Raw genomic sequence first — 23,198 nt, forward strand, 5'->3', positions numbered from 1 at the left:
ATTTCTCTTAGGCTTTGAAGAAAGATGTTAAACGTTTCCAAGTAAAACGAAAGCTGTTGTAATGATTTGTTCCTGTACACAGAGTTCTGTGTCACTGTTGATTTTTTTCTTGCATTAATTTATGAATATATATTCATTCCACATTTATTTATTAGCATTTATTCTGTGTCAAACCATCTTCTTCTCTTTCACTCAACCATGAATTCTAGGGCAGGCGACTTACCACTCTAGTTATTATATCATCATTCTACAGTGTCTTAAATAGTAGGTATACCATCAATATTGTTGGATGTTAAGGAAGTCATTCCTTTTGTGTTTCTCAGAAAGTTAAGTTGTTTCTTACATGGAATCAAGATTATTAAGGAAAATATGGTCAAAGAGGGATTTTGTCCTCAATTTCCTTGAGGTATAATTTATACCTAATAAAATTTACCTATTTGTGAAGAACAATTCAATGAGCTTTTGGTAATTATAGTCATGCAGTTGGGTAGCAGGTTTTTTAGACCTACGTCTTAACACTGTATTTTTACTGTATTGAATAAAAGTCTTAGCCTTTTCTGTTTTCTTAGGTGTGTTTCTGTATTTCTATCAACTTTGTGGAAATAGGGAAGAAAGGTAGCTTTTTTCTCCTTTTTATTTGTGAGTTGTGATTCACTTTTCCATTCTTACATTACAAAAAATTGCAGTTGTAGAAGTTATGTATTTACTACATAACTTCTACAACTGCAATTTTTTGTAATGTAAGAATGGAAAAGTGAATCACAACTCACAAATGTAGTAAATACAGATGAGTTACAGAGGCAGTATAAATGCTTTTTTTTCCAAAGATAGGGAACTCTAAATCATAACTGGATTCAGACAACTAAAAATTTAATTAGGAACATTTGTAGATATTTGGTTCAAGTTATAGATAGATGTGGAAGCCATCAAAAAGACCCTAAAATATAATTTTTCTCTCTCCTTATCAAAGAATAAACAAAAACAGTATACTTATTTGAAGAGAAAAAACTTTAAAATGTCATTAAAAAAATAACTTATTTTTAACTGAACCTGGTGGTACATACTTGTAATCCCAGTGACTTAGGAGGTTGAGGCTAGAGGATTCCAAGTTGGAGGCCAGCTCATCAATTTATGAGAGACCTAGTCTAAAAATAAAAAGGGCTGGAGGTATATTTCACTGGTAGAGCACGCTGGGGTTCAATCCTCAGTAAACCTGCCTCCCATTCTTGGACTCATTCCTCTAAGGAAACAATGATTTATATAATTTTTTGCACACAATTTCAGGGCTTCCCAACCCCCTGATCTCTCTAAAAACTGTATTTTTGTGATAATATCTTAAATTCATAAATCTCTAAATAATAGTTACCCTAGCTTGAAGAAATGATATTTGAAATCTTCTGAGGCTGTTTTCTAGGGATTATATTTAGCCAGAACATTTCTGTTCCTTTACATACATGTGCCACTGATGTGAGTAGCCATTTACCTAGTTTGTTGGCTACTGCTTTTCAAACTTTAACTTATGTAAGAACCACTGAAAAACTTGTTAAGGCAGTTTCCTGGATCCCACTGCCAGAGATTAATTCAGTAGGTTTGTGAAGAGCCTAAGATTTTGCATTTCTAAATAAACTCTCAGGTGATGGTGATACGGTTGTCTGTGACTTTCAGATATAGTGTGCTAAACTGCTTCTGGTTTTCTAGTACAGAAAGCTTTCCTTATTGGCTACAATGTTTGGTCAATGTTTTTTTGTTCTGTGATTAGAGGAAGCATTAAGTTATGAGTTATGCTTTTTTTCTTAAACCTCTACTAACAATTACAAAGAACTGTCTAGATGTTTGAATTTACAGATGGTAAACAGTAATATTTAGCTGAAATAGTGTGTACTTTCTAGATCAATTGAATTCTGTTCCCCTCCCTCTATACCAGCATGTTAAGATTATTAAAAAGTTATTTTCAAAAAGTTGATTTCTAATAATAATTCAGATTGTAGCAAAATTAATTTGTTAATAAAAATTTAGAATTGTTTTAAATGTATAATAAATGAAAAATTTAGTTTGTTTTTTAACTCTTTGAGCATTTCCTTTTTACATAATGGTGAGGTATTGATCATCTAAGTATATGCTTAGGGAAAAAAGTATGTATCATTAGGAATTAAAAGCAAAATGGAATATCAGATCAAATGTTAAATTAAACAGAGTTAATGGTTCAGTATTTATTCTGTAGTCTTTTAAAAACTAGAAACTTAAGTACAGACTTGAAATATGTTTATAAATTAATATAATTATTATTATGAAATAATAGAATTCTATACTAAAATTATTAAAATGTCTTCTGTCTCTCCAGCTTTCACAGTAATCGTCCAAGTAAAAGGTTTTGTATATTTAAGGAGCATTCTGAAGATCTCAGGTAACTAGTTGATTTTTTTTAATTCTTTCTACTAAACAATGGTTATAATTTACATTCTTTCTTGCATAACAAATTTATTGAAATATAATTCACATGCTGTACAATATGCATTTAACAATAAAATTAATAGGTTATGGTATTGTGCTATATTATACTATACAGTAGAGTATAGCATCCAAACCTATAATAGGTTATAGTATTATACTGTACTGCTGCTGTACAGCAATGACCACAGTTAATTTTAGTACATATTGGTCATTCCAAACAGAAACCCTTTCCCCATTCATTAGTGGTTATCCCCATTTCTTTTCAACTCTCCCCATTACTAAGCAATCATGAATCTACTCTGTGCCTATGTAGATTAGTTCATTCTAGATATTTTCTACAAATGGAATGATAGACTGTGTATGTAGTCTTTTCCAACTGCCTATAAAGGTTTATGTATATTGTAGCATGCATGTATGAATGCTTCATTTTTCAAAGTGCTGAATGATATTCCATATTATGAATATGTCATAGTTTAGCCATTCATTCAGTTCATTTTCACTTTAGGTTGTTATAATGCTACATTGTGAACATTTACATATTAGCTTTTATAAGGACATGTCTTTTTATTTTTCTTTAGTATATACTTAACATTAAATTTGCTGGATTTTATAGTACATTGATCCTTTTGAGGAACTGCTAAATTGCTTTTCAAAGTAGCCTCATTATTTACATTCCCACCAGCAGTGTATGAGGGTTCTAGTTTCTTCACAATCTTTTGTAACATTCGGTATTATATCTTTTTTGTTATAGTCATCCTAGTTGCTAGGAAGTGCTGTATCATTGTGGTTTGCACTTTTAAATTAAACTGTCTGGGAGTGCCAGTTTGGAAATCTGAGTGATTCCTAATGGATATTATATTGTTCCTTATAAGACCTGAGATATGCCATTAATCTCTTGGTAAATTTATTTCATTGGTGACAAATGGTGTCAAGATGAAATTCTCATGCATTTGCATTGTAAAATGAAAGGAAAAATCAGGCCCACCAACAATATTTGAATATCAAAAAGTTACTTAAGATACCTATTGAAGTGACACTGTTAATTTTTGAAGCACATATATGAAACCACTGAAATTCTTGAAATCAGTAGTCTTCATAATTCTTTTTTGTTTGTTTCTTTTTCAAATAGAAGTATACATCTTAGCTTCTGTAAAGAAACTATGGATGAATGTTGATAATTAGCATTGGTTATACCACACACTGAATTCAAAATCCATTGAGCACCATTTTTTAAAATTCTGATTTCCTTTGTTTCTTTTTCTTTGTTTATTTTCTGCTTATGTTGCTATTCTCCTTGAAATAACAATATCTTTGTTCCACCAAACTAATTTATTGATAAGTATAGCCAAAGAATTGTTTGATGCTTTGGGTTCATGGAAAAGGAGGAAGAGGGAATGGCATTATGTCTTAGGATCTTTGTGTTTATTATCTCCTATGCATAGTTTACTCTTTCCCAGATATTATATGGTTATTCCTTTATCTCCACTCTGACAGTGATCCTTTCCTTAATTACTGCATTTGAAATTGTATCCACTCCCCCCATGCTTCACTCTAGCACTTTTACCTCCTTTTAATATTTTTTTCATAGTGCATTTGCAATACTGTATATTTTACTTTTTGTTTGTCTGTGGTCTGTGTTCTCTTACTACATTCTATGTGGCTTGTGGGTTTTTTTGTTGTTGTTCATTTGTTTTTGTTTTTTTAAGCCTAGCATATAGTAGGCATTCAGTAAATATTTGTTGAATAAATTAATGTATATGGAAAAATATGTATTTGGACAAAAGGTCCCATTTATGATGCTGAGCCAGTAGCTCACAGGAAGATAAAAAATAATGGTTCAATATTAAAACTTTTAGTCTCATTAGAGTGTTTATTGTATTCAGAGAAATTGATTGTTACTTGAGGTACTGCCTTAATAAAGACTTTTATAAGAATGAATAGGATTTATTGCATTTTAAAAATCAGATTTTAATTTGATTTTTACCTCATTGTTGTCTAGCTCAGTTGTGTGTTAGTTTTTTAAACAAATTATCTGAGTTTTTAAAGGTCTGGAGTGTTTTTCTCTCAACTACCATTATGTCTCACATTGGAATTGGTCAATTTCTGTGAGTGTAACTTAGCATATTTATAAAATTCCATATCCCCCAATCTTTGTAATTACTTATTGAAATGGAATACTTTTTATTGTGTATATTATGTGTATTATGCATTTATCATGTATGTATTGTAGCAGGTTCTGTGTAGATGATAGGGATAAAGCAATCTTGGAACTAGCCTTCAGGGAATGTTGTTCATTAGGTGGGAAATAAAGTATGAACAGAAGTAACTATGGATTTTAATAAGTGCAATAAGTTATTTCAGAGAAGTGAGAGATTACTTGGAATGATCTGGATAGGAATTAGGTTTACTTTGTTTTTAAGGATGAGTGTTTTTTTTTTCTTTTAACTGGCAGAAGAAGCAGAGGGATCTTCTAGTTGGAGAAAATAGCACAAAAGTGCAGAAATGAAAAAGAGAAGGCATACAGAAAGTATGGCTAGTAGTAAATGGATGGAACATGATGTTTGTGTGATAGTAATGGACTAAAGTCTGTAGCAACAATTTTGAGCTTACAATCATATTGGAATGCATTGAAAATTAAACTTAGGAAATTTGGACTTAATTCAGAGGGCACTGGAGAACCATTAGTGTTTTGTATAGATTCAAGTAATACTGAAGGAAAGTTGAATTCAGGGACATACAAGGTGAGTTGTAGGTGCATAAATCATTTAGATTAGGGATCTGAATTAAGTTGGTGAGGTGGTATTACATTGAGTTTATGATGTAATATGGGCTCTGGAATCAAAGTGCATAATTTTACACCTGATTTTGACCTTTACCAGCTCTATGTCCTTGGTAGGCTACTAAGCTAACTCTGTACTGTATAAAAGGGTAATAATTATAACACTTAACTCTTCAGGTTGTTGTAAGATTTAGATGAGATGATATGTTTAAAAGCAGCCTGGCACAGATAAGTACTCAATAAGTTGTTAATATTATAAAATGCTTGACATATTAAATGTTTTAAGAAAGGAGAAAGTCATAGGTAACTATGGTTTGAGCTTTAGTGTCAAGTGAAATGGGACCATAAGAAAGTCAGGAGGAGATGACTTGGGGAGAAAGCAGATGATTTTAGATTTGATGTGCCAGTGAATTCTCTCAGTGCACACATATATCATGCTATTAGAATAGAATTTAAGGAGGAGAAATCAGTCTGAAGTATCCTGTTTTTTTGTATTCATATACTGGTAAAACATATATATTATGTAATGAACATCAAATATATGAACGTTGAATGTATATATTTTGTATTAAACTGATAATAACAGTGATCAGTTAAATGATCATTTTTTTTCACCTAAACAAAATTTAGGTGAAACTTTGATTTATTAGAGAGATTCCAAAGACTCTTATAGACCCCTAAGTAGAGGAGCAACAGGCAGAGCAAATAAGGAAAACAAAAAGTCATCAAGAACTTACTTTAGTTCTCTCTGCTTTGATCTGCTAAGGCGGCACAATGCTGTCTTATTTTCTCTGGACTTGGGTTTCTTTCTGCTTTCTCTGTACAGACCATCTTTTCTCTACTAATGACCCAACTATAATATTCCCAGACTCACATATTTTCCCAAATCAAGAAATTTGATTAAAAATTCCAATTACAAATCCCTGTTTAAAAACAGATTGAGTTAGTCATGCCATCCCTTTTTAAATTATCTATATCCAGTGGAATAGGCAGTAGCCTGTTCTTTACCAGTGAAAATCTTTTTAGTATCTATGAGGGCAGTTTGTTCATAGAAAAAATTGTAGTTAGTTATTTAAGCTAAGTATTTTACATTTTAACTTTCTTTAAGCTTTTAAGTCTCCATACTCCATTTAGAATTTTAGAAATACTCCATTTAGAATTTGAGTACTTTTTAATAATCACTTTCTAGAGGAACTTTAATTTAATGTAAGATAAAGTTCATTTAAATTGAACAGACTGAATTTTTTTCAACAGTGACATTTAAGTTCAAATTACTTTAAACAATTTAGTGTCATTTATCCATTAAATATACTTGATTTTCTTTTAAAGGGCACTTCAAATGCTTGACCCAACTAGCTCCCAATTGCTTAACATTTTAATAAATCTAATAAGTTCAATTATATAGTGGCTTTCTAAATTCTCTGAACCATCTCAATATTTTTACAGTCTTAATAATATTTAAGATACTTTTCAACTAAAAGTCACGAGATCAAACACATTTTAAATATGAATCTTAAGGCCATTGACACATAACTTTAATATGCCAATTATGTTTAAATACTTCAGATAGCAAATGTTATTCAGTTTAATTCAGTGAGTATAAGAACTATTCTAGACTCAGCAAAAGTTTTTCATGATTTTGGGACTTGTTTCCTAACTTCCTTTGAAAGTCCTTAATCATTTCATGTGTTATTTAAGAATCAAGAACATACTGGAGTTCTCCCTGCTTTGACCTGCTAAGGCAGCATGATGCTGTCTTTATTTTCCCTGGACTTGAGTTTCTTTCTCCTTTCTTTGTACAGCACTCACAAGTTTTGTTAAAGAGAATGAGTAGTATAGACCCCATCAGGTAGGCAATAGCATTCACAGTGCTGGGATGATGAGGATTCCAAATTTGTGGACTCCAACATTTTTATTAACTATGTCAGTTAATTCCATGTTAAATAATAACCACCCTTGGAAGATCATGCTAAAACCTTGGCATGTAGTGGCAGGTATCACACTATACTTCTAAATACTTTACAATTTTCTTCTAATTTTGTCCTCAACTAAATAAAACACTAGATTATAAATTTCATTCAAGTACTGACTGGCTTTTTTTTGTTGTTGTTCATAATAACAGTGATACAGTTATATAGACAACCTCAGTAAATATATATTGAGTGAATGAATGCTATTCTCACTTTGCAGATGGGCAGAGGAACAAATAGAATGTGACTTGCCTATATTGTTGCAAATTGTTAATGGAACCTAGACTGGTTGTAGGTCTTTTGACTGGTACAAAAGATAAATATTTATAAAACATAAATACTCTATGTAAATAAGTAGTAGCAAAATTTGGACATAGCTGTACCATTTTATAGAGAATCATTTCAGTTACATCAAATTTATATAACAAATAACAAGTTACATTTATCACACAAAAAGATAATTTGTGGAAAAACAATCATTGAACTTGTATATAGATTTAACAACAGATAAAAACTTTTCTTTTATGCTATTTTTTTAATAGGGGCATTACTCTAGTGTGCCTTAATTGTGATTTCCTAACTGATGTTTCTGGCTTAGATAATATGGCTGCACACTTAAGTCAACATGAAACCCATACTTGCCAAGTTGTAGTAGAGAAAGGTACATATATATAACTGTGCTCTTGTGGATTTTGTTATTTATTCCATTATTTTTGGTCAACCACAATATGAACTCTTTACTAAATTGTTACTCTCATCATAGTTCATATGCTGTTGTAAATATAAAACTTTTCTTCTAATTTCAGTTTCTGTCTGTATCCCAAATTCTGAACATCTTTCTGAGTAAGTTTAATTTTTTTCAGTGCATTTTACTTTGATGGATTTTAGCACTTACTGCATTTTTAAGTGTATCATTAATAGCAATGAAAAATATTTTTTTAAAAGTTTTTTAAACCTGCTTGTTGAAATAGGTTCCTGCTCTGTGGAGCTCGTGACCTGGTGCAAGACAAGTTGGCATTTCCTAAGTTCAAAGTTCTGAGATATTTTCTTACACAAAGCCACTCAAGCAGCCAAGTTTATGACACTAGCTTTCATTATTCAGCTCTGTTCAGCTTGTAAATGGGTTCAGATTCCTGTTCTACTTTATCTTTGTGTCAAGTTGACATATCTTAACATACATTTTTTTGTTGTTGTTGGTTTTCTATAAAAATAACTTATTGCTATGGTCTTTTCTTACTTTGCTTAAAATAATTTGTGTTTCTCTCTACTGCACTTGCCTTCAGAGTAATACATTCCAAGTGATATGGTTGTTTGTCTTCTGTTTTGTCTGCTTCTTAATTTCATGTCTTAAGTTTTTGGACCAGATGATTGTCCTTTTTCTCATTTGTTGTCTATCATTGCGCTATCTTTTTTTCAGGTGCAGAAGCAGCCCAGAGATTTCAAAAAATATCCAGGGTACACCTGGACAGTGTCCCCCTTTGATGGACACAACTGATGACTGTTCTCTCTTTCCAAGGAATGTGAATTATTTGACTGTGGGACCTGCTCTAGGTTGTGGCCTCAAGAAATCATATCTTGGGGAAACTCCCTTGCTGCATGACTGGCCTCTTATAAGGCTGATGTTGATTTGGCCAGAGATGGCCTCGGGGCCCACCAAATTGAGCATACTTCCCACTGGCACCTTTGGTTCTCCATCTTAATAAGCTCATGGGCCAATTATAACTAAGAAAAACCTATCAAATCAATGGTTCATCATACAAATTAAAGTTTACTCATTTTGGCTGCTACCCATAAATCTTCCTGTATCCTGAATGCAATCCAAGAAATATAAAAAAAATCTAGTTGTTAGGAAATCATGACTATTTTTCATGTCCTTGGAACAATAGGTCTCTATAATTATGATTTAAAATCATAGTTATTTTTACTGTTATTTAAAATTATCATCCAGTATTAACTCTAAAATTTTCTCAACAATACCTATTCTCAGATTTTTTTTATTTTTTAAAAATTTAGTTTAATTTTAATAGCTTGATTTTATGTTCTCTAAATTTAGTGATATCCACTTTATGATATCTATTTTTCTATACTTTTCTTTAAAACTTATTCAGTGTTTATGTTTATAAGAACACCAGGAGATTTCTTAAGAATTCTCTTCAGATTTCACTTAGCTACCTGTTGATAGCTTTATAGTATGGCTGTTCTCAGACAGTTATGATATCTTCTGTCTTGTTTCAGGATTATTATTTATATTACCTCAATAATTTTCGCTTTGAAGGTGTTAAAAATTGGTAAAGCTTGCAGATCTTAAAAACAAGTTTTAAAGTAACATATTTGTATATCTAATCTGTAATTTAATAAAATTTTTTTTGTTTAAATGTCTCATTCTTTGCTAGTAAACAATTTCTTATAAAAACTATTTTATCCTATTGCTTTAATTGTTATATGGAAGCATTGTTATGTGGCATGCAAACCTAAGAGCTAGTGCATCTTGCATTTTTTCCTCTAGCATAATTAAATTTCATTATACTATACTAATTTCTTGAATTTTAAAGACTAGCAAAGTGCCTTTTATGCCTTAATTGCCGTAAGGATCATCAGACTCTGAAATTATAACTCAGGTGTGGTTTCTTTTATTCTAAAATCAGAGATAAAGCCAGTTTAGATGACTGCTTATTTTGTAATGTTTACCTTATGAGTATTAATCAAAAAAATTAAATCCTGTTAGCTTTAATTATCTGGACAAATTTATAATGTAAATGAAGGATATTCCAAAATGTCCAAAGGTGGCTTGTTTCTTAGTATTGGACTTAGTAATATATTATTCTTTATTTCCTTATCTAGCTCCCTGAAGTTCATCTTCCTTCTTTCTACCCAATTTTTAAAAATTTTGCCCAGAAACAACAGTTTATTTCCATTTTTAACATTAGTTCTTTATATGTTATAGAATAGAAAATCTGCTTTTCCTTGATTGTAATTAAAAAATATGATATAGCAATATATGAGTACTATTTTATAATTTTTCTGAGACTTAATTTTTGTAGTATCAAGTTCATTTCCTTGAAGTATAAACTATATTATCACCTGTAACTTCATTTTTTAAAAATTGGTTTGACTAAAGCAGGACAAAGCTTGCTAATTATTGTAGGTAATTAGTTGAATTTGTGTGACACTAATAGGTTTTAGCTTAAGCCTGATCTTTCTTTACCATCAAGTTATTCTAAATAGTTGATTTGCCTCATCAGCTATTGCCATGTCACATGTTTATGCTTTTTGGTTACTGTTGAATAGGTCTAATTTTTAGATTGAGTCTATTGTCATTCTTAGTAAATGACTCTTAAGCTATAGAAACTTGGATTCTTGCCTTTTTGTCACATTTTGGCAAAACATCTTGCCTATATTTTAGATGATGGTCAATACTTTGAAGAAGAATGAAGTAGGGAAGAGAAATATAGGAATATGGGGTAGAAATTAGGAGACCACCATTTTAAATCTGGTATCAGGGAAAACTTCGCGGACACATGACATTTTGAGTAGAGGCTTTTACCTATTTTTAAATTGAATTATCTCTTACCTATTGAGTTGTAGGTGTTCTTTATGTACTACAGATAAAAGTTCTTTATTTTTACAATATTTTCTCCCAATCTGTTGCCTAATTTTTGAAAACAGGATTATTTTAATTTAGTCTCCTTTATTCTGATTATTAGTATTTATTTATTTATTTTAAAATATTTATTTTTAAGTTTTAGATGAACACAATATCTTTATTTTACATTTATGTGGTGCTGAGGATCGAACCCAGTGCCTTGTGCATGCTAGGCGAGCACTCTACCACTGAGCCACAACTACAGCCCTGATTATTAGTATTTAACCAGGAGTTGAAAGCTATACTTTTTTTTCCTGACAAGAATCCTGCTTAGGGGCTGGGGCTGGAGCTTGGGCTTATTGGTAGAGTGCTTGCCTAGCACGTGCAAGGCACTGGGTTCCATCCTCAGTACCACATAAAATAAATACATAAAATAAAAGGTATTGGTTCCAACTACAACTAAAAAAATAACAAAACAAAAACTATTTAAAGAAAAAAAAAGAATCCTGCTTAGGTTGATAGCCACTCCTAGCAAATTATATGTAGAAATATTCAAATAAAGAAACTATTACACTATAACTTCCCTGAACTCAGGGATGTATAGTTGACATTGCTAAGGGTGTATAGACCATGAATTCCTGTAAGAGTCCACATAGGTCAGCAAGAGTTAAAAAAAAAGAAAGCAAATACAGAAAAAGGACAATGGGCCATATTTATTTGTACCTTCTCCTGCATAAGAATTCATAAAAATGTGAGACTATGAGTCAGTGAATGACATTTTAGGAAAATATATTGTGTGGTTTCCAGCTTTGGAAGCAAGTAAGTAAATGGATGAAAATTTGACTGAGTAACATGGTGGAGCTATCTTAGCAAATGTTAAGATTTTTTGTAAGAATTTCTTGCTTAATGATAAAGGATGCAGACTTTTCATAAAGAGGATAGAGGCCATTGAGAATACTACTTGATCTTTAAGGATATGATTGCATAGAATAGAACTCCTATCTAGTACTTGTTTTTTGGAACTGTGATGAACTTCTTCTTTAATTGCCTTTTCTACCTAGCACTTGCTGTCATTCCTACTCCCAGACCTCAACCAGAATAGCAATCTTATTTTCAAAATATTTTGCTAGCTTTTTTTTTTTTTGCATATACCATAAAACTCACTATTTTAACGTGTACAGTGAAGTGGTCTTTAATGTATTCACAATGTGTTATAACCATCACTATTGTAATTCCTAAAAATTTCTCCCACTCCAAGAAGAAACTTCATACCTGGTATCAGTCATTCTAAATTTTTCCATATCCTGGAAACCACTCATCTGCTTTCTTTCTCTATGAATTTACCTTTCCTGGACATTTCATGTAAATGGAATCATATAACATGACCATTTACATCTGACTTCTTTTTATATAGCATAATCTTTTTGAAGTTCATTCATAACTGTAGCTAGCATATTATCTGAGTTTCATTCCTCTTTATGACTGAATAATAGTCTACTGAATATATGTACCATGTTTTGTTGATGGACATTTTGGTTTTATGACTTTTTGATTATTACAAATAATGCTGCTGTAAACATTTGTGTACATGTGCTTTGTGTGAACATTTATTTTTAGTCTTTTGGATATATCCATCTAGGAGTTTGATGGAGCATATAGTTCCTCTGTATTTAATTATATTAAACTTTTCCACAACGGCTGGCACCAATTTACATTCCCATCAGCAATGTATGGGGGTTCCAGTTTTTTCCGTACTCTCCCTATGCCTATTATTGTCTTCATCTCTTTAAATTATATCCATCTGCATCGGTGCTAAGTAATTATTTTATGATTCTGATATGCATTTCCCTGATGTCTAATGATACTAAATATCTTTTCATGTGTTTATTGGCCATTTTTATAACTTGTTTAGAAATATGTCTAATCAAATACTGTGTCTAAAATTGGTCTCTTTTTTTTCCCTCGCTTTCTTCATAAGAGTAAGTCTTTGCCTTTTGCTGTCTCAGAAATAGCTTTGGATCTTCCCCATTGAGCTTGGACTAGCATCATAAGTTCATCCTGGAAAACTCACTCAAGGCCTACCTGCCATTTTTAGATATGATGATAACTGGGCAAGCAGTATTTTCTGTTTTTGATTTGTGGACGGCTTTTCTTTATTTTCCAATTAAAAATGTTTCAAAAGCATATTTTGATGGAGTTATTGTCATGGCTGTAATTTGGATTTGGGCAAATCTCATTGGGAAATGAATTATGATAGAATGATAACATATCTATGGTTGATACTATTATTGGTGCTCACTGGAAGTTTTTCAAGTAGAATCTGGACAACTATTTATTGGTTGTTTATAGAAGAAATTAGTGCATAGTAAAGAAAGTTGAATTATGTGCTTTTTGAGATTCTTTGCAGCTCTAAGATTCTGAAATTTGTCCCAGTGAAATGGTATAAAAAGTATCTTATTTCATCATTATTTTGTACAAACTTTTTTTTTTTGTAAAAAGTTTGATTCTCAGGGTAATGTAGATTTGCCTTGAAAATGTGGAATTACTTCAAAAACATAACAAACTATTATGCACTTTATTGTTTTTAAGAGATTTAATTTGTTTTACTTTGTTGCAGTTGAGATAGTTTGCTTTCAGTTCTAAAAATTTTTCTTCTTACAGATTAGCAAGACATCTACAAAAAGAGGCCCAAGCTCAACACAACAATTCTGAATTCACAGAAGAGCAAAAGGTACCATCAAATAATATCTAGATATATTCAATTCCAAATGAAATTGCTCTTGAGTCCATTAAGCAGAAAAATAAACAAAAAACTGTTATATTTAAGTAAAAAAAATCAGATTGATTATGCTTTGCCTAACATTAAGTGAACATTTATACAGATATATAACTCATCACTTAATGAATTTCTTTACTTAACTATTTAGGCCTTATTTAACTCTAATGGAAGTCATCCACACTTTTAGTTGAAAAGCGTGGGTAACCCAAAGACTGGAGTTAATTCCGAGTCACTTGGAAAAACAGAAGGATTGGGAATAAGTGCATTCCACCTCAATGCTTAATTCTGAATTTTCATAACTCTTTATGTATCACCTCTCAAAGCAAAACAGAAAACACACACAAAACCCCCCAAACCAAAAAACAAATGGAAAAAAAAATTAGCTCAAGAAGTTGGCGTACAGATCTGTCAGCTAAATAAATATATAAGATTGCAAAATGTTTCAGTACTGTTCTTTCTTCCTTGAATTAAAATTTTTGTATATCCAGTTGATTCCCTGATAGAGATTATGTAAAAGGGGATACTTTAAAGTAACTTCATTCTAAAAGAAGAGAAGAAATGGGAGGAAACAACTCCCATTTTCTCCTGGCTCAGAGTAACTAGTTTTAAGTCAATTTTTAATCCTGTAGATAGTGAAAAATATGTGTTAGTCTTTTCCTCATCTCTTAAGAAAAGGCAGTGTGAAAATCCTGGTGACCTAATTCACTCTTATTAATACTTTTCTTTTTTTGCACAAGGGGAAATGGGAGTAATTTTTTGCATAACTTTTTAATTAAACCTAAGCAAGTTTTTAGTCCATAGGCCTGTGTTTATTAATTCTTAGTTACAGGAGTTTGGGGAGAAAAAGCCCCCAGAGGGTTAGCTGTATTTCTTGCCCAAATATATTTATATTTTTAAAATATTTAAAATCTACTTCAAAAAATTATGTTAATGCAATTTAAAAGGGTGTTTTTCTTTTTTTCCTTAATAAGTGCTAATATCCACAATAGATTTAAGAGACTTAGGATCTTAGTCCTGGAAAATAATTATCACAAAGGAAATAGCTGATATGCTTAAGGAAAGGAACAAAGACTGTACACTATACCACTTCTATAAAATTTGTGAAGTCTGTCTAGGAGTTGTTTATGAAATGATCAGCCGGCATCATTGAATTAAGACTTAAAATATCTAAATCTTGATGAATAGAATCTTAGATATCCAGGTACATAAATTAATAGTTAATGAAGTATGTTATAAATATGAAGACAAAATAAAAAAATGTAAAAAAGTTTTAATGATCCCATATTTTAGTCACCTGTTTGCCTTCAGTTAGTTAGATTTCTCCAGCATTTGTTGCTCAGGAGTAGAACCTGTGAGCCACATGGCCTGAGATTAAAGTCTTTTGACCTCCTAAAACATTCTAAAATTACAAAACAAACAGGTTAATATCAAAAAATGAACCTTGTTAAGTGATGAGGAAAAAATTAACTTTTTCTTGATTTTTTTTTAGTATTCTGAGATGACAGTTGGTGTTGATAATGCTATTGATTCTTTAATTTATAGCTGTTCAGCTTGTCTTTGGTTATAAAGACCCCCAGATCTTGTACTCCAAAAGATCCAGGAGGCTGCAGGTCCTAGAGGAGAGAGCTGAGACCTAGAGTCAGGAGACTTAAGTCTTGCATCCTGGCTTTGGCTCTGGGCCTGATTTTCCTTATATAAGAAATGAGAGATTAGAGAACTCTTAAGTGACTTTAAAAGGTCTTTCCTTCCTAAAACTCCAGTGACCTCTACATGTGAGGTGGTCTATACCTCCTCCTTTCCTGGAAGCCTGATTTCTGAGGAACATATTATTTATAATACCTGCCCAGGAGGCATTTCTGGCTGCCAGGTGTAACTGCAGGCAGAGCTTCTGTCTGCCTGTCTATTCCTTGGTCTTGAAGAAGGACCCCAAGTCATTCTGTTCTACTATATAAGGCAAGTTATATGCATTTAAAGGTTTAAATTTCAGTGAAAATGCAAGTGAAATATTCACAACAGACAGAAACACTCATATTGATGTATAGGCCTTATATGATTGTTCCATAAGAAAAAAATTATCAAAGTCTTCAGTTAATAATGATTAGAAAAGAGAGGTCTTCAAGACATGTTCTGGGAAACACTGGCTCTTAAAAATTAATAGATTGTGTCTGTGTGTATGTGTGTGTGTCTGTGTGTTGTGCTAAGAATAGAACCCAGGTCCTCATGCTAGGCAAGCAAGCACTCTGTATATCAGTAAGCTACATCCCCAGCCCAATAGGCATTACTTGCACACAGTTTGTGACTTCTCTGGACTTTTAATATTCTAATGTGTATGTTGGATATTTTAAAGAGTTTGGTTGTGCAGTATTTTAAAAATTATTTGCTTTTGAAAAGCTCCCCTCCTTTCTTTACAGAATATTTCATTGGATTTAGTGTTCTAAAGAACATAATACAGGAAATTTTGACACATACTGTTAGATCTGCATTAAATACTATGCCTGTACATAAGCTGGAGAGAAAACTGAATTTATTTTTCTCCAAAAAGGAAAATAGAAAATGCTTTTAACCTTATTCTTTGCAAAAATATTGTTTTATTTTGAGTTATATTTCTTATGCTTATACTATTTCATGTATTGATAGCAGTGACGAGTTATATAATTATGCCAACCATTCAGTAGTTAGTGGAACTTTGAAAAATGTTTTTGGTCTTTAAAAACCAATCTTATTACTAAAGTGCTTTCTTTATGAAACTTTTTGCTGTCTAGTTCACAGTGAGCTCTCAAATATATTTGATGAATAAATGTTTTATTAAAATAAATCCTAATTTTTAAGAGAATAACATATTTTTCCAATGTTTATTTTATATCTAAAGAATTCTAAAGCAGAACTACTAATCTGTCTAAACCAAATTAATTGGTGATAGAATAAAAACTTCACATTTATTTCCTATTTTTAATATTCTCAAAGATTTCTAGTTAAAACAAGAGTTTATGATTCTTATTTGATCCTCCCTCACGATTAGTTCCCTTAGCTTTCATTTTAGTTTTCAATAGTTTTGTCATTATAACAACTGGGTTTAGTGGCCAACAAAAAGCTGCCAAAAGCTTTCATTCCATGAAATTCCCTACTTTGGTGTAGTAGATTTTCTCATGTAAGATTCTGGACAAAATAGAACATCCTGTCTCATGACACTTAGAAAGTTTTTCCCTGTTTTGAGTCAAACTTGGTGGTAATGAGAATCCCAGCACTATATACTTGTTTTATGTTTTATCGATTCCACCTTTCTACTTCCACTTTCTCTCTACCCCAGTGTTATCTCTCCTCCAACAGCTAGATGGAAGATGAGTGGCTGCTTAAATATTTAAAAGTTAAGTCTGGATTAAGAAAGACTGTACTGAATTATGTTTATTTTTAAACTGATTTTATTCATTATATAAATTGAATACATTTTAGCAAAATTAATTTAGCTCATTAATTGTCCATTTTTATTCCATGTTTTTCTTTAACTGATCTTTAGGGCTCTCAATTTTCTTAGCAATGACAAACTAAAATAGATAATACTCTAAAAATGATACTGTTTTCTGTTTCTTATCATATTAGCTATGAGCAATTAATTTGAATAAAATGCCAGTGATTTAAGTCTTTCTAAAAATCAAACATCACTTCAGTGCTTGGTTTAATGTACATTGATTAGTCAATACTTATACTCTGGAATATGTGAACTTGTGCTTCTTTATCATTTTTCTGAACTGTTCATTTTAAGGAAGGTGACACTGTTTCAGTAGCAAGCACTTGATTTTGACATCAATAAAATCTACATGTTTTAAAAGTTATTGCCACAGCTGAAATAATAGTGTTTCACTTCTTTTTTAATACTGAAGCTGGGTGTGGTCCCTTAAAATAGTTATGAATAAGGCCTGTTGGTATTTTACCATAGTTCAGTACATTTCTGTATAAAAAGCTATTGCCTTTGCTTAACTTGAAGAAATGTTTAAGTGAGAATAGTTTGTTAGTGGTTTCTTATTGTTCAGGTACAACATTTTTATCTTAAATGTTTGAAGTGTGAAATAAAATGGATTTTAAAGTCAAGAAGGAAAAAAAGCTAACCACTATTTTGAAGATTATCTCATTGATACATCTCAATACAAGCAAAATTCTTTTATAAAATCAGTTTTGAAAGAATATAGTAAAGAATATAGCTAAATGGAATTGATTGAAGTGTGTGGTTTTATTGAATATCTTGTGTGTTGTATAGAAGGCATTGATGACTGGGACAAATTACTTAACCTGTCCATACTTCAGTTTTCACACCTGTAAAATGATCATAGCTAACTCTGAGTTGTGGGGAGGGTTAATTAAATTAATGTTTATAAATCACATAGGAGAGCCTGTCGGTAAGTGCTCATTAGTTATTAATAAGTGGTTAATAATTAATAGTATTTGTTATTAATAAATTATTTGATTATTATATTTATGCTTAATTATTTACTAGTTTTGCTGGAGTTGAGTGGTATATTTGAACAACAATGATTGGGGATATTAGACTTTATGTAGAAAAGATTGCTTACTGCTGGTTTCTATACATAGCTATTTAAGAGGATGAATAAACCTGAGTATTTTGCAAACTATGTATAAATATAATTTTCAAATGTAATCTCTTTTCAGATTAAAATTGCATATTTTCTAAGCTTTTATATTGAAATTTTTAAAAGATTATGGAGATAATTAAATATTATTACTTGTGTGTCTGAGAGGCATATCTTGCTCAATAATAGGTTTTTTTGTGAGTTGCTATCCTAGCTGTTTGTTGAAGATACAGTAATTGAAGAGTGTCCACTAGCCTAAGCACCAGGGGCCAGAACAATACTGTTACTTCCCTTTACTCCTCTTTTACCTTTCAAAGAACATTAACCAAACACAAAATCACCAAATCCCCAATTTACTAAACATTTTGTAAGTCATACATAAAATGCGTTCAGAAAAATGTGTCAGTTTTTTTCCAAAATATGTCATTTGTAAGCATTGTAAATGATGTACACAGTTCTTTGCTTTTATGATCTAGACTTATTCCTAAAGACATTTCAGAAATATCTTTTTTGGAAGGACCTAGAAGTCTCAGTGTCATTGTTCAGCTGCCAGCCCTGATAATTTCTTTTATGAATCTCATGAATCTTCCCTTTTCATTTCCACCTTAGCTATTCATATTCTTATTCTGAATATTGTTTAGACAGTTTGAAATAACTTAAATGATTTTTCCTTCAGTTTTTCCCCTTTCCTTTAAATTATGTATACATTGCATACCTGTATCACAACAGCCAAGGGGTTTTTTTTGTTTTTTGTTTTTAGAAAGAATCTCACCGTGTTGCCCACACAGGCCTTAAACTTTTAGGCTCCTGCCTTAGCCTTCCCAGTAGATGGTACACATAACTATGCCCAGCTCACAACAGTGTTCTTGAGGGCATGTCTGTTAAAAAAAAAAAAAAGAACAATAAAAACACACTTCTGTGTAACTTATTGTTAAAGAAATCCTAGATTCCTCAGCAAGGAGTTTGTGGAAGGTCCGTTTTCAGAATGACTATGCCCTACTTCACTTTACTTTTCAAACCTATCCCTCTGCTTTCAGTTGGGGATTTTAAGTAATTGAACCATGACAATTTTCCAAACTCTTTGATTTGGAAATCCTCCCTAGTCTTTGGGACTGGATTCCTAATATAGATCTTGTTCTTTTCCTTTAGGACATAAAAGGAACTTATTTTGCTGAAGCTTATAGATTGAGTGTCTCTCTTTTTAATATAGTGATTTTGTATATGTTTTATCACACATAATAGAACATGAGCATATTAAAAGCAAGGACTGTGCCCTATCACATCTGTTTTATAGCTTATTTTATAAAACAGGTAGACTGTAAAATCTGCACCATTCATCACAAATACTGATTTTGTTAATATTGCCTACGTTTTAAAGCAAGTCAGAATTGAGCTTTAATCAGAATTAAATTAGACCATTGTGCTATCTTTCAGATATCTTTTAGTAAATTTCAGGCTTTATGAGAAGATGATTGGAAGGGAAGATGTCAAAAATCCCTTTTCATTGCCCTCCCCCTTTTTAATTTTCTGTTTTCTTTTTTAAAGTTAGTATTTTGGGGCTAGAATTGTAGCTCAGTGGTAGAGTGCTTGCTTACCCAGCATGTGTGAGGCACTGGGTTCAATCCTCAGCACCACATAAAAACAAATTAATAAAATAAAGGTATTATGTCCATCTACAACTAAAAAAAGCTATTTTTAAAACAAATAAAGTCAATATTTTAACTTACAGATAACAAAGATAGTACATATAAATGGGGTAACATGTTTTGATACATGTATATATTGTGTGATATTTAAATCCAGTTAACATTTTCTACTCACTTATCATTTCTTATGTTTAAAAACTTTCAAATTTTTCTTTTTTCTTTTTAAATGTAGGATGCATTTATTTATCCCTCCACCCACCCCTACTGGCTCCAACCCCTGGTAACTACCATTTTACTTTCAACTTCTATGAAATCAACTTTTTTGTATTCCACATGAATAAGATTTTTTGGGTCTTGTCTCTGTGCCTGGCTTACTTCATTAATATAATGATCTTGTTCCATCATGTTGTTGCAAAGGATAGGATTTCTTTATTTTTATGACTGAATAGTATTCCATTGTGTATATATAACATTTTTTTTCCACTTATCAGTTGATGGACTCTTAGGTTTCCATTTCTTGGCTAATAGGAATAGTGCTGCTATGAGTATGGGAGTGCAGGTGTCTCTGCAGCTTACTAATTTCCTTTCCCTTGGCCATATATCCTGGAGTGGAATTGTTGGATCATATTGTAGTTCAATTTTTAATCTTTTGAGGAACCTCCACACTGCTTTCCATAATGGCTATCTTTGTTGCCCTTTAAATTATATCTAGACCTATCACCGAACCAAACTTGATTTATAGTTGGTTATGGCATATTAGTTTAGAAGAGAATATATACTCATCTCTCTCCCACTTCTCAGCCCTTTGTCTTCAGATTCTCTTCTCTAAAATCTGCAAGGTGCTAGAAAAGGAATAATAATTTATTTAAAGAAGTATAGATCTCTTTTGTAAATTTTTTAAATTGTAGATGGACACTATATCTTTGTTTTATTTTTGTTTTTAATGTAGTACTGAGGATCGAGCCCAGTGCCTCACACATGTGAGGCAAGTGTTCAACCACTGAGCTAAAATCCCAGTCCCTATAGATCTCTTATAAATAAAAATTCTTGATTTTAGTAACTGACAGTTAAAATTATCTTGGGATGTATAGCATTTTTTTTCCCTACAGAAAACCATAGGCAAAATTGCAACATGCTTGGAATTGTGAAGCGCAGCTTTACAGGTAAATGGATTTTTTTTAATGAATTATTCTAAATTGTTCTGATAAGATATTAGACATTCATGCCCAAAGCAATATTATCTCAGAAGGGTTTTATAACAATTGGAATTGATCAGTTGAACTCACACTTAAATGATTTAGTTCATACTTTGTACACTGTAGAAATAAAAGATATGATTTTAATTTTTTCTGTTTCTATTAGCTTGAATATTCCAAAAATCAGTTTGGGACTTTTCATTTCTACCTTTAAAGCAAGAAATATATTTAATTTAATATTTGATTCTTGCCACTTAAAAGACAAAGGGTGTAGTGAAATCTTTGTAATGAAAAGATATAATATGCATATTTTAAATTTAGTCCACACAGTCCCAGGAAGAACTTAAACTGGAGGACCTGAAGAAGCTAGAACCAAGTAAGTTTTGTTTTATATTTTTTAGTGATATTCCTTTAGAAAGAGTTTTATCTGTTGTGAATATTAAGATTGTTTAGCACAGAAAGTGATTGGATTTATTTCTCTTACTTTTTGGTGCTTTTAAAATTCCTACAATATTTGCATTTTTAATTACCATTTGGATTTCATCTTGCAGTATGGGCAAAGGCACAGTGTGAATAACTGAATGAATGTAAGTTAATGTAGCCTTTTTTAAAATTTTTTTTAGTTGTAGACAGATACAATACCTTTATTTTATTTATTTGTTTTTATGTGGTGTTGAGGATCGAATCCAGTGCCTCACACATGCAAGGCAAATGCTCTACCAACAGAACTATAACCCAGCTCCTGTACTCTTTTTTTATTGAGATAAGATTGCACATCTCAGTGCATTTATGTGACTAGGGAATAGTAGATTTTATTTATCCAACTAAGTAAGATTTTTAAGTAGGGAATCATAAAATCAAAGCATTTTCAAACAGAAAGGAGTCTCAGACTTGTGGTCACATTCTCTATTGAGGAAAGAAATGAAATGATTTGTTTGCCCTGTTTCATTTAAATCCCCAGTAACTGAGCAGGGTCTAAATCTCAGAACATTTTTCAGTCTATCTCAGTTCACACAAGTGCAATCCTTTTAATGTAAACATGCTTTGAGTAAGAGGTAAAAAATTAATTTAAGAACTAAAGAGGGCCTTGCCCAGTGGCGCATGCCTGTAATCCTAGCCACTTGGAAGGCTGAGGCAGAAGGATATCAAATTCAAAGCCAGCCCTAGCAAAGCAAGGCACTAAGCAACTTAGTGAGACCCTGTCTCTAAATAAAATATGAAATAGGGCTGGGGATGTGGCTCAGTGGTCAAGTGCCCCTGAGTTCAGTCCCAGTATCCCCTGCCAAAAAAGAACTAAATAGAATGTTCCTATAAATTCCACAAACTGCCAATATCTAATTCATTCATAGCAATTCTAACAAAGACATATATTATTGAGATAGCTGAAATGTGATTGTATTGCAAATACAGGGTAGAAAAAGGATTCTCAGAGTATACTGAAGGGGATCTGATTTTCTGTTGTTTGGGTTAGAAAAGAGAAGTTAACAACAACAGACAACAACAAAGGAATGCGTAACAGATTTGTTGTGATTCTGGTGGCTTTTCCACAGTTTTAGATGATCATATTTCATTTCTTCAGAACACCATCCTTCTGAATATGGCAAGAATTCTGATGAACTCTGTCATTTTAATAGTTTTGGTTACTTTATGTAATCCAGATCATAAAGTTTTTTTTTTTTTCTTTGTGGTTCTGGGGATCAAACCCATGACCTCACACATGCTAGGCAAGCGTTTTACCACTGAGCTACATCTCCAGCCATAGATCATAAGAGTTGGAGATGTTATAAGAGACACACTTATATTCAGAAATAGTTCTTATGCCTATATCCAATGTATATAAGGATACTAATCAATGTAATATTTCTCACAATTTTTTGGGGTTTTTTGTACCTAAAACTTTATTTTTCAAAAGCATTAATAAATACTTTGTATATGATTGAGATATAATTTATATAAAGCACAGTTCACCAATTTAACATATCATATTCAATTTTTTAGTAAATTGGAAGAGTTATGCAGACATCACCACAATCAATTTTAGGACATTTTCATCACCACACGAAGAAACCCTATTCCCATGAGCAGTCATTCACTTCTTGCCATCCCCCTAAAATCCCTTCTAATTCCCAGCCCTAGGAAACCATTAGTTTGATTTCTGTCTATAAATTGTCCTATTGAAGACATTTTATTTAAATGGACTCATATGATATA

This window comes from Callospermophilus lateralis, unplaced genomic scaffold (genome assembly GCF_048772815.1).
Source record: "Callospermophilus lateralis isolate mCalLat2 unplaced genomic scaffold, mCalLat2.hap1 Scaffold_86, whole genome shotgun sequence".
NCBI classification, from domain to species: Eukaryota; Metazoa; Chordata; class Mammalia; order Rodentia; family Sciuridae; genus Callospermophilus; species Callospermophilus lateralis.